A 12,125-nucleotide genomic window follows, 5' to 3' on the forward strand; every position below is an offset into this window, starting at 1 on the left:
TGATATATATATATATAAAGTTATGCCCCATAAATCTTATTACGTTTAATGTCTATGTATTATTAAATACTACTGCATAAGCACAACTTAAAGAAACCTATATTATGTTAATACGTTTAAAGTCCATTGAGTGTTATGTTTACCGATCGTATCTCCCAATTATTCATTAATTATTCGTTATTAATTAATAATTATAACTTATAAGGTGGGTTTTTAGTGAGACTGTAAAATATGATTTTTTGTAGTAACATCAAAGTCTGACTAATGATTAATGAATATCAATATACGATTGGAAAAATATTCTTTAGCAATATTGCAGGATGATTATCTTACTAAACATTCATTATTTAAATAAGTATTTAATATACTAATGTTTTTGAAAATATTTTTTTTTATATAGGTATACCTATAACAAATATACAAATATTCTATATTATAGGTACTTATAGGTTAGTATTATACTGGCATAATGAAATACTAAATAAAGGTAACTGGACATTTTGCTTATAAAAGTGATTATTATTTCATTTCTGAACAAATCTGATTATCTGAATTACCTATTCGACTGTTCCTTCGAGCAATTCGATTTTTGTAGCAATTCGATCCACCTTTTAAGCTTATATATTATATATAATAGAAAAATAGGATTTCTTAGCGGGTTAGGTTAGGGACGGTACCTATAATATTATAATAATATAGAATGAAGGTATATATCCTGGATAAGACACAGATATTTTCAATGGAAAAGGTTTTATAAAAAAAATTATATGTATATATATATCTATATATATATCTAAACAAATATTTTTAGTATTATTAAGTTATATTATTTTTTATACATATATACAGTAAAAAATACCAAGGAGGGTGTTTGACACCCACTACCCCACCGTGTGTACACCACTGTCCTGAATATTGGATATCGTTAGTTGTTAACTGCATTAAAACCTGAAAATTACCAATAAATTCTTGACTCTTAAGAAGACGCTACACGGTCATTTGTTATCTTCGTCGTACAACTTACAAGTGCGTAACATAGCAAATGTATGCTCGGGATAATACGTTTAGCTCCGTTATTTAACTAATTAATATAAAGCTCATCCATACCAAATATGCTTACAGTGAAAACTTAAAATTGAACATTTATTATGTTTTTTTTACAAATATAATTTATGACCAATAAACAATAAGAATAAAATAAAATATTATTAATTGATAAAAAAAAGGTGATGAGACATGAATATGATATACTAGCTGTCCGATCTTCTGAACAAATTATTTTTTTATAATTTAATTTAAAAACATATGACTATTTTTTGGCTATACAAATAATATAATATAATTACATACCTATTTTAGTTATTGTTATTGCTACTTTCTAAAAATTATATATCCTACATTTTGAATTCAACCACTTGAGTGGTAAATTTTATTCTTTTTATTATAGAATAGAGATAAGGTAGAAAAAAAATTGACAATAAATTATTTGTTCAATGAATAATATATATTTCAAATGGAAAAATGCAAGTGCAAACAAATAAATAAATAATTAATAATAATAATAATAATAATAATAAATAAACAAACAAACCGGTTTCCTTCGTCTCCAAAATCAAGTTAGATTTTTATATATATAGATGTATTATAGATAGATTGAATAGATTTAATGATTATTAATAGGTATAATAATATTGACTTATATTTATTACCTTTTCTGGATAATAATAATTTTAAAAACAAATAAAAAAGAGATGGGCAGAGGGGTGTCGCTCTGCTGCACAGTAGGTTACATTTGAATTCAATGATATAGCATCATTGTATACGAAAAACGATTCTGTGCGTAGACGGTCAATCAACCTATGATGTACTACTAACTACTAAGTATATTTGATGATATTATTGTGAATAAAGTAATTTATTTTCCTATTTACGTGGAACCCTGTTTTAAATTTTCAATCTTTAGGCATAAAATTTGAAAATTTTATAAATTTTTAATTAGGTACAAAATAATTTTTAAATTTTGTCAAAATTCGAACGTAAAATACTTCTTAAAAAAAATTGTGCAAAAAACTGATTCATGGGTCTTTGGTGTGCCAGGCCGACACTGGCTATTATAGTATAAATTAAATAGGTACGTACTATACGCAATATCATATCACGACTCAGGATTGACATTGTTGTCGACTGTCGTAAGCGTAGGTACATTTTTAAAAATAAATTTTATTTAGAATAATGGCTTCAACAACTGGGTCATACAACATTTACATTATATGCTTGACTAATTATAGCTTCTTGACTAGTTATATTATAGAGACATTATAATTGGTGTAAGTACATTTTTTAACAGTTAATTAATATATCCAGTGTGGATCTGAAGTAAATTTATGGGTAGCAAACTTGCGAACTGGCGTCATAGGTAAGTACTGCAAGACTGAAAATAAATTATATTGTTGGTGGGTGTGGGGAGGGGGGTTATAATTTTTTTTATTTACGACACACATCATGTTTGTTTACGTTCAAACGTACGTTTCTTCTAATTTTGTAAGAAATTAAACTTCAAATGATTATAAAAAAATATGCTAATGTACCTATATCTTTAATATTTTTAAATGGCTGTAATAAAAACATATTATAAGGTACCTTGTATTAAATTTTCAGACTTTTTGACCTCGCAAAAAATGTTTTATCAATATTTCTATAAATAAAATCGAATGTCTATAAATAGCTTAAAATATTTTTAAAATTATACCATGTAGGTATAGTAAAATTATAGTACATGTATAGAAAATTGGTGACAATTTCCAGTATCTAGATTCTAGGGTTATTCGTTGATGAATTACAACATAATAAGAAAATCGATTGTGGTGAAATAATTAATTTACTGATGCATCAACGCAATGTCATAAAAATGTGAACTTTAAACGCTCATAAAACATTAATGTGACTTTCTGGAAACTTTTTTTTTGTAGTTGTAGGTGGAAAACTCAGGAAGAACCTTGTATACAATTTTCAATCATAGAAAACTTAAATATAAAAATAAAAACTTTTAACAACAAAATAATTTGAACATTTTCATGATTTTAATGAATTGTATCAACATTTTAACTTTAATTGCTTATAAAAAAAATATTATGAAATTTGTGTTTTCGATATTTTTAATTGGTAAATAAACAGCTTTTTTAAAACCTTTTTATACTTGTTTAAAGTTTTTTGACCCAGAACATTTTTTAACAACAAAGAAAAAAACTAAAATAATGAAAATTGAAAATGTCTATAAATAATAAATATATATTTTGAAATGTGTATTATGTTCAGCAAACCACTTATATGGTGACGACTGATGACGTACGGAAAAAAACTCACATCATTCGCTCAAATTCTAAAAATCACCTTTTGGTTAATTTGGTCGATTTGAAGTAGATATATCTACAAATTGCTACATAATATAATATTTATTATAGTTGTATTTAGGTATAAAATATGATTAAAAAAAAAAAAAAAAAAAAATGTTTTTTCGTTAATGAAATGAAGTGGGCAAGTGGCCCACACAATGACTGGAAAGTTCCTAATTAATCATTGTCAATAATATTACTACTAATAAGTCATACCTAATACTACCTATAAATATATTATACATCATTTTTATACAATTCATAAGTATACTTAAACAAAATCCCTTAAGAATACATACCTACAGCGGCGTAGATACGATTTTTTACTAGGGGGGTTTAAAATATATTTATGATACAAATTACAAGTTATTAGTTAAACTAAACGTCATTTTTATTTTGTTTCAAACTGGTATTAGTTATAAATAGTTAGAATAGTTTTATATTAGACTGTTATAATAATTCATAAAATAATATCCACTCGACGTCGTTATTGCTGTTTTTGTCGATTTTATAATTGGTTATTATTTCAGTAATAATTATCGAGGCCTACCTATGATAAAATTGCTATCGACGATAATTTTGTCGGCTTGTCGTGCTATATAATTTATTATTTTTATCGTTATTATTTTCGTTTGAACAAAAGTCAAAAAGTATAAACAAATCCAAGTATTTGTAAATATGATCAATATAAATATTAAATTATAAATACCTATACCAAGAAATTCCAAAAATCCAAATGTTAAATAGGTAACCACGATATTAAAGGAATACGCTTAGTGATCACCCTGTACGGAGATGGTATTTTGCGTCGATTTTAGTACCAAATTGTAATTTTCATCGCCAATAGATACATTTAAGTGCGTACCTACCTATGTAATCTGTGGCAAAATTTGAAAAACCTGTATTTTGGGCTACATCTGAAATATTAATTTCGGTAATCTGCGCCACCCTTTCAATTTTAGTTAATGGAATTTACTCGATAAATTTACCGAGCTTACATCAGTTAAATAGCACATATAACGTGAATAAATAACATGAATAATTGGCCAATGAATTATAATATTCCTGATCTTTACATATTATATTATATTACCTATACCTGAAATATTTCTAAAATGTTAATAAGTCCCTACGGCTAGTAGCTACTGTTATAATTATTAGCATACATGTTTTATTTTACTTTATGTACATTTTAATATTTTTCTTGGAATGTACCTATCTATTAAAATGAACCTGATTGACGAATACATTTTAATAAATTATTATTATCAATTATTTTAAAGTGGCGTAAATTACAATATTTTAATAATGTGAAAAATGGAAATGGTGGAAATTACTTTTTTTATCTTTTAAGTTTTTGGTGAAAATTATACACAGGTTCGCGTCACTATACGGCCCCTTGTACAGTGTACACAATATAGTACGATTATACTTACCCGTTACCCATAAGTAGGTACCCGCTGTCCACTGTGAAGTTAAGTTTACTCGTTTAATGTGATACAGTCGTACACGGTTTAGGTAATCCAATACGGTTGTATCGCGCATCATAATAAAAAATATTATGATCACACGGACATAGGTTATCGCACCTGCGCGCATGCAAGTCCAGCGTCTGTGTGTACATTACAACCGGTATCGAAACGCGCGACGTATGCGAATAGTGCGTATTATATTATATAAATTGTGTATCAGGGACTAGGGCACCTATAGAATATAGATTATAATGTATATTTTAATATTATTTATAATAATTCATAGTCGTAACCGAATACAATGTGACCGCAATTAGCCACGTGGTAAACACGAGAGTCGACGAGATAAAATATAAAAAAAAACAACAAAACCGTAGACATCATTATATAACCGCAATGTATTATAATATAATATTATTCACTACATAGGTTTGAAATGTGTTCGATAATTTCCGATAAGGCTAAGAAGAAACGAACAAAATTCCTCAGTGGTGGTGTTTGGAACATAATTTTGTTATGTCGTTTGATATTAGGTAGGTATTATAAATAACACATTACAACGGATCGGAGCCGTCTGGAGCCAAACTTAAAATACCCCTTTAACCTTTTACTACCCTTTTACCCATCACAAAATAACACACATAATTATATTCACTTATATTTTTATTAAAAATAAAACTGTAATAAAGTATTAAAAGAAACTTTTGACGTCAGTTTGTTAGTTAATTTGGCTATTCTCGCTTGTCTCGGCAATAATCATTATGCTTTGGGTGTGTACTCTGTACTTACTAAAATAATCACCTACTAAGCAATGTATGAATAAAAACTTAAACTAAAATTTAAAAATTCAATAATCATAAAGTTGTAACACATTAAGGGAAACACGAAAAATATACCATTGAGTTCCTAAGAACTTCCCTAAGAAGGGGCCCATGTGAACATTTCTAGACCGGGGCCCTTACCTGCTAGCAAGAATGAAATACAGTTCATACCTTATCGTAAATCTAAAAAATATCATTTTCTCACATGAAATAGCTAATTATTAGCTATAATATAATATACCTAATTTTACACAGGTTTCTCGCATGGGTACTCGTAATTTGAATTCTCCAAACTTAAAAGAAAAAAGACATTATTACTATATATAATAACTACAAATATACATTCAACTCTCATATTTGTTTTAAGATATAATTTCTTTATTCGAAACCATAAGCGTGGGACGATTTGACGGATCCTTTTACCTCATCTGCCAGAGTAACTAATGGCAAACATTTAAAACAGTAATTTTTACTAATTATTTTTCCTATAACCAATAGCAACCATTTAAAAACAAAAATTTCTATCTTAAACCTCAAAATACCTGTTTGAGCACCTCTCCGGGTATAATTGTGAATCTATTTCATTTAGGGACTCACTCAAAAATACGCAAAATATGTTCAGTGGCTTAGGAGGAGATAAATGACATGCAGACAAACATTAATTTTTATATATATAGACATAGATTGTTATTATTTTCACCCACCCAATTAATTTTACCAAGGAAAATTATTATACATTAAAACCTTCCTCGTGACTCGACCGAATTATTAGTGAAAACTGAAAACCGTATTAAAATAAGTAGTTCTTTTCGAGATATGCTCGTACCAGTACCGTAGCCAAGAAAAAATGTTGGGGGGGCACTTAATTTTTTTTCTCTAGCCTTTGAAATGCTAGAATATCTAATTATGACCCCTTTGTTCATAAAGTATATCTACTACTCGTTTTATGACTATATTATATCTATGTTAACAAGTATGGTACCTACATTGGCTACATTTAAATATAGCAATGTATTAATATTATTGTAAACCATAGGTTAATGTATTCATCAATATTATTATTTATTATCATTATATCAAAATGTGTTGTAAACAAAACATTCCATTTTTGGTTCGAATATTATTAAAATTTACTAACAAAAATATAAGACTATATTAGGACTGTTGAAAGCTGGTAGTTTTTTCGTGCAATTAGATCAATAAGCGGAAAAAATATACTTCTAGAAATCCAATTTCAATTTCGAAAAAAACATAACAATTTCTCCGCTTTTTGTGTGTTTTGTTGGAAGCGATTTTTTTATTTAGTAATCCAAAAGTAAAAGTGAATTTTGAAAAAAAAAGAAAATTACTCTGGTACTATAATACTAATTAAACAATACTAAAGATCATAGATCCATTTCCTACATAATGTAGAAAAGAGATTAAGGAATTCAAATAATATATGTTTTCAAAATTAAAATAGCCAAAAGGGCTTTTGTGACTGGGTGAATTTGTCTTCCACTTTTTGGGAGTTTTGTGGCACATGTAAGTTGAACATTTTTTTATCACAAAATATAGTAACGTGACTGCGCGTATGTACTTTACTGGAGTTCAAAAATCTTAGCCATCGTTTATCTTAAATTACATAAAGCGTTCGGGGAATATACTAGATATAGTACCTACTAACGATGGATGTACAATATTTCCTAAATGACCCCTTCAAAAGGGTTCACTTTGACAGCCTTAACTTTTAATTTTTATCAAACATATAATATAATATAAAACAAGCTAAAAAAAAATTCGGGGGGGAGGCACGTGCCCCCCAGTACCCACCCTCTGGCTACGGCACTGGCTCGTACATACAAAAAAGAGGCTTCTATTTTACGTATAATATATATATAGATATAGATAATATTATATTAATTGTATTATCATTTAATTATTATTATATTGTTTTGTATATTACACTTACACATTATAGTAGGAATATCATATATATGAGATCTCGGGGGCCCTGTGAATTTCACACCCAACACTCCCGATAATTGCGCCACTGCTTTCCAAGATAAAGTCACTACTTGCACACTATATAGCGACTACGAACTAAGATATAGGACTTATTAATTCATAAGCGCAATTAGGGGGCGCTTGCAGGGGGAACACTTAGCTTCAATACGCTTAGATTAAGATATAAATTACCAGGGTCTGTGCACTGTGCTGCTGATGCAATTCTAGCCCTCCCAGGAAAGTTTACATAGTTGCGCCTATCCTTATTATCTTAAGATTGCAAGTAAGTACCTATTATCATTACAGTATAGTAATCCATGTCAGTTCCTGACATCCTGTATAATATCTTAGTTCGTGCTGATGATTGATGAGTAGGGCTTGCAAGTTCATGCCATAAATAGGCCTAAATAAGCATGCAAATATGCATTAAAAACTGGCCAAATATGCATTGAAATATGCAACTTTTTATGCACTACAAATCTGAAACTATATGCACTATAAATATGGAGATTAAAAAAATTAAAAATCATAAGAAATCTTTGGAATAAAATGAAAATAAGTTTTAAAATTTTTTTTATTTGTTTAAATGTAATTTCAAAAATATCGATTAAAAAATAATAATTTAATAAAATAAATATCCAGTCAGTCGTTAATTTAAAACGAAAATTCGAAAATTTTAAAACATTTCCCATAATATATTTTATAATGTGAAAAATAAAAATATTGCATTTTTCATCAAATATTGGCCAATAATACCTATCGCTGCGAATAGTGGTAGGCGATATTATGCCGATATGATAATTTTGCATGTATCATTATACTATTACCTGCACCACCGTGGTATAAACATTATACATAATTTAATACTAATATTAAACAATTATAGGTTTCTATCACCACAATAGAATTTTCAACGCTAAAAATGTGTACGTTTTACTATGCAGATTTATTATTGATTAATGATCCTACATCATTGTAAATTATAGAATTACAAAAATTGTGTCTGGTTTTGACTTAAAAAAATTGCCACCACTACAAATTTTCCACCCGGGACAACCGCCTTCTTTGCCCCCCCTCCTCCTATCGCACGGCAATGCATCGGATAATAAATTGACAGAAAAATATTAAAAAGAAACGAGAGTGTAGGCATTAGGTAATAAGTAGTAGATACTATGATTCAGGGCAAAAACCAATTTTTAACCAATTTTACAACTTTTTTCAAACATGAGGCCTCCAAATGTAAGCAAAAAGCGTGAGGCCCAGGGCCTAGGCCCTGCTCGCCCTCCCCCCCTAAGGATGGCCCTGGGCTTAAGGCCCAGCAGAAAAGATGCAAAGGTAATGTCATATCATGAAATATATTGAGTAATGAGTATATTTTCTAATATACGATTAGTCAAGTATTTGTGGTGTAGATACCTACGACCTACTAATATAAGTAATAACTTATAACCTAGGTATGTCAATTATCAGGTACTTAGTTAACGGAGATCGAGCAGAGTTTGAGCTAGATTTATAATTTTTACCTCTCACTTATGTATTACAATGAAATCAATAACTTATCCCTCATAACTCAAGTTATTATACGTAATATGCGTCATATAATATTATAATTATATGAATAATAGAACAAACATCAAGCAATTTGACTGCGATTATAGTCTGCATTAAATCTCAAAGCATTCTTCAGGGCGTCGATCGATGTGAAAATATACAAATCGTTTATATACTTACAATATTATATAAACAATAATACCGTTAAAGCGGAAACCGATTACATACCTATATATAGGCTTTTAATATAACTTTATAAGTAGCCAGTAGATATTGTAGAAAACTAGAAATAACATCAGTTTTTTCATCGTCACAGACCCGACAAAACGAGTTTTGTATCGCGTGTGTGCATCATTAACCGCGGTATACCTAACGTCCCAACCTAACCTGTAACAGCTTATTAGCACCATTATATACCTAATATGAGCCAAACAAGTTTTATATTTTTTTATAATTATTATTGTTAAAATGCCATCTTCAGAGATTATTTCTGTTATTAGAGTGTCACATTTTATATAGTAAATGTGTAAGGTAAGGTTCAAGTGAAATTATAAAGGCCGAGATTAAATAGGTGATCAGGGGCCAGGGATGAGCTCGTTACCTATAAATCGTTGTCAGATAATACATTGATGTACATTTTTAGTAATGAGATAAATAACTTATGTAAATATAGACCTCCTCTCTCCACCCTAAAAATGGTTTATCTAGTTGCCACTCATCTATCTATTGGGTATTATTATTAATAAGATGACTTTTTTTAACTATAGACTAAATATAACGATGATATAATTATTTTGTTTTCAGAAACGATATCGTCACGATTTCCTACGTGATAGATAGATAATATGAATATAAGAGCAATTACTGATAAATCCCGTTGCGTCAAGTTTGCTGAATCAAACGTGTGAACTATCATCTCAAACAATATTTATTTATGTCACCATTTATAGAGTGGGGTTGATGGATGAATCGACTACTTCGATAAACCAAAATATAACTCTACGTCTCTACCTACTTAATAGTTTTACAACACATTATTATATTAATATTTTATTTGAGGGCTACAGTACACAGACAAGTTATGCGTTCATCATTCATGTATACTAAGTATTGCGTATTGATTTTTATAATAGTAAACTATCCTACTATATACACTCTCGTTAGAGTCGTTCAATATCGATAACACTCTAACGAGTTATGAACACACATCATAAATACTGATAAATACGAGACTATGAATCAACATATTTCCGATTATTACAACAAAAATATATACGATACCTATACCTATATTGTCTAAATAGCCGTTTATCAATAATTATCATAAAAATGTGTGAACTTGTAAAATAACCAAGTACCTAAGTACTTAAGAACTGTTTATGGTTATAGCCTATAGGTATGTACCTAGTATGTTGTGTATAATATTGGATAAAAAAATATTGTTATTTATTTTATCAATACATATAAGGTAGGTATACCTATTATGTGTAGTCACTATAATAGTCTATAACTCTATAAGAGTATTCGATTATATCCATAATAAAGATAACGTATGTGGCATGGCGCGGTGCAGTGGCTGAATTCAATCACATTACGTGATTGAGAGGAAGCAACGGCCGAAGCTCCTAGTTCCTGAATGGGTGACCACCCGGGTTCATAGTGGCAAAATACTACACATGCACGTGTTGCCAACCAACCGTAAGCCCTACAATAACTAATGGCCGCACTCCAGACAAAAAAAAACAAAAAAGTCAAGAATAACGTGTAAGTGTAACTGTGTATGTATGTCCGTATGCATAGTAAATGTATGTGTCACATAAGACGTATTATATTATTAAACTCTGTCTTATGTGACACACACGTGGACCATGCATACGGACATCAGGTTTATAATACCCCAAATCTATATTGTTTCAATGTTTGATATCGCGAGAAGAGATGAAAAAAGATGGAGGTTCAACAAAACAGAAAAATACATTAACAAGTCGGAAGGGGAAGTTTTACATTTTTATTTCTTAAAATAATTATCTAAATTTGTTAACATTGTCATGGTAAGCTGAAATGTTTATACAATATATTCAATAATGTTATATTATTCTCTAAACATTAAACAAATGTCACATGATTGCCTCATTAAGAGTTCTACATTTATATTATTGTGCCATAAACCTAAAACCTGTAATAATCCAATGGTATAAGTACGAATTTCAGTATCGGCAAACTTTCATAAACAACTGTGCTGAGGTTTCAGCGTACAGTAAATTTCCTAAGCTAGGAGAAGCTAACCAATGTCGTGGATAGGTTAGTTCATAATGGGTATCCAGCAATCAGTTGTTTAGACTGCGAGCCCTCTACAGATCAGATGGCAAGAATTAAAATGGGGTTCACGTTTCACGAAAATTCAGTAAAATTAATCTTTAGGTAGGTACCTACTATACATTTTAATAAGACTTATAAGTAAAACAGTTAACAATGTTGGCTATTGCCATATAAATGATAAAAAAAAACTATTTGTGAGAACTCTTCAAAATTTGTATTCAGTTGTTAAAGACAAATATAATAATTATTATTATACTCTTTATAGTTTATACAGATTTCAAATAATTTGATATTATAAATATTCTACTTCAGCGATGTAGGTATTATACTTTTAACAAATTATAATTTATGGTAGATATGTAAAATGAGATACCTACTGGAGTTATGAGCCAATGACAGCAGTGTATTTAAATAGCCTATTCAAAAGGCCGTCTGATGCTAATTTTAGATTCTGAGTGAAACGATGAATGTATTGATTTTACAATGTGTGTTTTTTTTATTATTTTTTTTTTTATTTTTGTGTCTGTCATCACCTTTTAGGACAGTAAAAATGCTTAGATTTTCTTCAACAGTATCTTTTTCTG

The sequence above is a fragment of the Acyrthosiphon pisum genome, chromosome A1 (assembly GCF_005508785.2).
Source record: "Acyrthosiphon pisum isolate AL4f chromosome A1, pea_aphid_22Mar2018_4r6ur, whole genome shotgun sequence".
In the NCBI taxonomy this organism is placed as follows: domain Eukaryota; kingdom Metazoa; phylum Arthropoda; class Insecta; order Hemiptera; family Aphididae; genus Acyrthosiphon; species Acyrthosiphon pisum.